This window comes from Cavia porcellus, unplaced genomic scaffold (genome assembly GCF_034190915.1).
Source record: "Cavia porcellus strain 051 isolate PalLab524CR breed Dunkin Hartley unplaced genomic scaffold, mCavPor4.1 scaffold_7, whole genome shotgun sequence".
Taxonomy (NCBI): Eukaryota; Metazoa; Chordata; class Mammalia; order Rodentia; family Caviidae; genus Cavia; species Cavia porcellus.
This window is the reverse complement of record NW_026947490.1, coordinates 26,491,509-26,496,700: the sequence shown is the minus strand read 5'-3', so window position 1 is coordinate 26,496,700 and position 5,192 is coordinate 26,491,509. Positions and strand designations below refer to the sequence as shown.

The window sequence follows — 5,192 nt, the reverse complement described above, 5'->3', positions numbered from 1 at the left end:
GTCAACCTCCCAAGAGGTGCTCAGATCTCTGGTTCCCATTTGCTAACAGGGGGCAGGAGAAGTGGGGTAGGGGAAGTGGAATGTGTGACTCTCAGAGCCTGTGCACCAGTAGGCTCACTATTGCTTAGCAGGGAGGGAGGTTGCTTGCTTGGTTTCCCAGCACCCTAAGTTCAAACAGGGCGTGGATCTCAGGAGAGGCTGGTGGTTCTCCCCCTGGAGAGGCCTAGGCACCACCACATTCTTTTTTAACCATTTATTTCTTCTTCTTGTTCAGAAGAGAGCTCCTTGGAAGTCATGTTAATTTGAATTCTCAAATCAAAAAATAAGTGCCTGCTGTTTAAAAAAAAAAATCCTAGCCTGGGATTTAGCTCAGCGGCATAAGGCCTGCCTGGCAAGTGTAAGGTCATGAGTTCAATCCCCAGCACCAAGAAAAAAAAAGTTTCCAAAGAAAAAAGAAATCTGAGCTCACAGTTTGTGAAGAAGGCCTTGGCCCAGAAGGGAGAAATGGCAATCGGGTGTAAGCACAGAAGAATGTCTGTTGTCCGACTCAGACCTGTCGAGGCTCACAGAAAGAACAAGTGGAGGCTTGGCCAGTCCCTCTCTGAACACTGTTTGGTTACTTAGAAGATGGGCCACTGGTTGGGTTATTACATCAATGCCTGTATTTACCAAGACCTTAACAGGTTTTCCCCTGACCCTCTCAGGTAACATGGATTACCTGGGTGAGAGACAGGAACCCATGACCCAATTAGCCTAGAAATTCCATCCTAATTAGCCTAAAACTTTCATCATTAACATTTTACTTTTTTCTTCTGTAGCAGCTTTGGGCATCCCCACTTGAGACGCCCCATCTCCTTACCAAAGGCACGCTGGTTGGGATCCAGTGAAATTCGTCTCCTTCCTTGTTGGGCCCACCTTTTGCCCCTCTTTTACTTCTTATCCCTGTCTGTGCCTCCTTTTAATGGGTTGCAAGCATCACCTTCGTCTGTTCCTCCTGAGCTTTCTACTTTTATACAACCTCTTGTCTCTTTGCATACTTTTTGCTCTCCTCCGAGGTAAGTAGAGTATAGAGCAATCGCTGACAATCAGTCCAACGGGGATGCGAGTCTTAAACACTGATATAACCAAGTTAATCAGAGGTTCTGGTTGCTCAAAGAATGGGGGATTCTGAGTTTTTAGTTTTACAGATCACCGGAGCTAAATAGGTTACTTACAAAAATGATTTCAATTACTCCTTCAGGTCCCAGCACCGTCACTTCCTGCAGAGGCAAAACAGGAACTAGAAAAGGGAAAACATTCCCTCCACAGAGGGTGGGCACTCTCACCATGTGGCCTGAGCTCCACCATCGAGGCTCAGCCACCGGGAGTCCAGGTCTACACAGGGTGAGCTACTTTTTCTATATTTCTTTGTAATTTAGCCACTCCAACCAAAAACAAGACAAAAATCCTAGCTCACAAAGCTTGAAAAGATGGCAATGGTGATCTCTGCCAGTGGTGGGCTAGAAACACATAAGCTCCACACACAAAAGGCAAATAATCCTGGGGAGAAATGCACTGCCCCCTGACCTCAAATTTGGTACAGACTCAGAGAAAAATTTCCTGACAGGCAAAAACACCATGTCTCGTGGGCAAGGCTCTTCTCGGGTTCAACAAACAACCAAATGCTGTCACAAAACAAACTCCTGATCAAGCTATATGCTAATTGCCAAACCGGGAAACCAAAACCAATGTCCAAAAATGGTTACCTTGGTCAGGGACAAGTACTTAGCTGTTTCAGTCTTGTGGCCAGAGGCATCCATCCCTTCAAATGATACTGAAGGGCTGGTAGAAATCAGCCAGGGTTCCTTGCTACCCAGGTGCCAGTTGTTGGGAAGGAGACAGTGCAGCCCCCTCAAAAGATGCTTTCCATGTGAGTGTATCTCACTGGGGCCCCCAAATGTAATGGTACCTTCGAGAATGTTACCCATGGGAAACCAAGATTTGACAAATAAGTGAGCTTTATTTGGAGCTGCAGCAATCAGCAGCACATTCAGGCAGTTAAAGTTGTTAACCTGAGTTTTTTTTTGGATTTTTAAAAAATATATACTTCTTTGTTCTGATTCCTTATATATTCATGGATGAGTTCACAAGATCAAGGGGTTACCATAGATACCACTTTTGCAACTCCATCATTGCTTTGGAATGTTACAAGACCTTCTGACCTGGTTAGTTGACACAGAGGATGTAGACACCAGGCACCTTGCTTACCTTGAGATAAAATCATTTGTTCCTCTTCCATACTTTTTTATGGCCAATTAAGGGAGGAGTCTTTTTGGGAATGTGGCCACGTTCACCTGCTATTTAAAATCTAACTGCTAGTGCTCACTTAGGCACCACATATAGTAAAATTGGATCAATACAGAGAAGATTAGCATGGGCCCTGAGCAAGGGTGACACCCAAATTCATGAAGCATTCCATATTTTTAAGAAAAGCATGCAGTGAAGTATTTCAGATCATAAAGGAAAAAGATTTCCAATCTGGACTGATGTACTGTGCAAAACTGTCCTTCAAAACCGATGCAGAAATAAGATACTTCCAGGACAAGGAACAGCTGAAAAACTTCATGATCACCAAGCTAACCCTGCAAAGAATACTGAAAGACAGCCTAGATATACTTAGGAAAAAACCACTAAACACAGCAGCCAATTAAATAGAACAGAAAGATAAAGATGCAACAGCAGAAAGATAACATGTCAACAATACATTAATATATAACAGTTATAACCATTAATGTAAATGGTCTCAATGCACCAATTAAAAGAAACATACTGGAAGAATGGATCCAGAAACAAAATTCAACCATATGCTGTCTATAAGAAGCCCATCTAAACCAAAAAAAATACAGACTGAAAGTCAAAGGATGGAAAACAATACTTCATGCAACAGGTTCCCAAAAAAAGTGGGTTTAGCTATTCTGTTTGCAGACAATGTGAACTTCAAACCAATAATGATCAGAAGAGATAAAGGAGATCACTACATACTGGTTAGGGTAAAACTCCAAGAGGAAGAGCTTACTATCTTAAATATATATGCACCAAATTCCAGAACACCCAATTATATAAAAAAAAAAGTACTAACAGAAATGAAAACCAAATTAACAGTAACACAATTCTAACAGGAGATCTTAACACAACATTGACACCAATGGACATATCAACCAGACATAAAATAAGCATAGAAATAAAAGAATCACACCTGTGAACAAATGCACTTAATAGACATATACAGAGTGTTCTACCCAACAATGACAGAATACACATTCTTCTCAGCAGTACATTGGCCATTTTCTAAAATAGACCATATATTAATTCACAGAACATATTTAAATAAATGCAAAAGGGTTGAAATTACCCCTTGCACGCATTCGGACCATAGCACTATGAAATTAGAAATTAATGATAAAAGATACTGCAAAATTCCCACAAACACATGGAAACTGAATAACATACTCGAGTAATCAGTGCGTCACAAAGGAAATTAAAGAAGAAATTAAACAATACCTACAAACAAATGAAAACACAAATACAATTTATCAGAATCTGTGGGATGCAATGAAATCTGTCCTCAGAGGAAAATTTATTGCACTGAGTTCCCACATAAGGAAAACAGAGTGAATACAAACAAATAGCCTGATGTTACACCTCAAACATCTAGGAAAAAAGAGCAAGTCAAGTCCAAAGCCAAAAGAACAAAAGAAATTATAAAACTCAGAGCAGAAATCCATGCAATAGAGACTAAAAGAAATCCAAAAAATCAATGAATCAAAGAGTGGATTCTTTGAAAGAAAATAAAATCGAAGGCCCCTAGCCAACCTTACTTAAAAAAGGGAAGGAAAAGCTCAAATTCATGCAATAAGGAATGAAAGAGGTGAAACCACAGACCCTATAGAAATACAGAAGATCATCAACACCTATTTTGAAAACCTCTACTCTCAAAGGTTTAATAACAGAAGAAATAGACAGATTCCAAGAAGCATACAAAGTACCAAAGCTAGATGTCATGAAGATGTAAAAGTGTTGAATAATGCAATTTCTATTAATGAAATTAATAGAAATCATAATTAAATCTTCACCTACAAAGAAGAATCCAGGCCCAGATGGATTTACTGCAGAATTCTACAAGAAATACAAAGACCTAATGCTAACACTCCTCAAACTCTTCAATGAAATTGAACGGGAAGCAATCCTTCCTAAATGATTCCTAGAAACAAATATTATTCTAGTACCAACACCTGAGAAAGACCCAACTGAAAAAGAGAACTACAGACCAATCTCCCTAATGAACACAGGTGCAAATATCCTCAATAAAATGTTGGCAAATAGGATGCAGCAAATCATCAAGAAGATAATACACCATGACCAAGTGGGTTTCATCCCAGGCATGCAGGGACAGTTCAATACACATAAATCAATAGATGTAATACACCATATCAATATAGGCAAAAGTAAGAATCATATGATGATTTCCATAGATGTAGAAAAAGATTTGATAAGGTCCGATGTTCATTTATGATAAGAACCTTAAAAAAATTGGAATAGATGGTCTTTACCTCAATATAATAAAGGCTGTCTATGACAAAGCAACAGCCAATATCATACTAAATGGCCAAAAATTGAAGGCCTTTACTTTAAAATGAGGTAAAAGACAAGGATGTCCCTTATCACCACTCCTATTTAATATAGTACTGGAAATACTAGCCAGAGCAATTAGACAAGAGAGAGAAATAAAAGGTGTAAATATAGGAAAAGAAGAAGTTAAATTATCATTATTTGCAGATGACATGATACTCTATATAGAAGATCCCCAAAACTTCATTGAAAGACTGCTAGGTATAATAAATAAATTCAATAATGTAGATGGATATAAAATCAATACTCAAAAATCAATAGCATTCCTATACACTAACAACAAAGTCACAGAGAGAGAAATAAGAGAAGCCACATCCTTCACACTAGCAACGAAAAAAATGTAATATCTAGGAATTACTCTCACAAAAGAAGTGAAAGACCTATACAGGGAAAATTATAATACACTGAAAAATGAAGTTGAAAATGATCTCAGAAAATGGAAAGACATCCCTTGCTCAGGGATAGGAAGAATAAATATTTTGAAAATGGCCATTCTCACAAAACTTTTATACAGGTTCAATGCC

General features: G+C 38.8%; 1 non-coding gene across 1 annotated transcript; it reads left to right on the top strand.

Moving 5' to 3' along the window:
- Positions 1-2,357: 2,357 nt before the first annotated feature.
- Positions 2,358-2,464, top strand: LOC111756353 (U6 spliceosomal RNA). Its single transcript, XR_002790840.1, has one exon. It is a non-coding gene; the product is annotated as a U6 spliceosomal RNA (small nuclear RNA).
- The last annotated feature ends 2,728 nt before the right edge of the window (positions 2,465-5,192 follow it).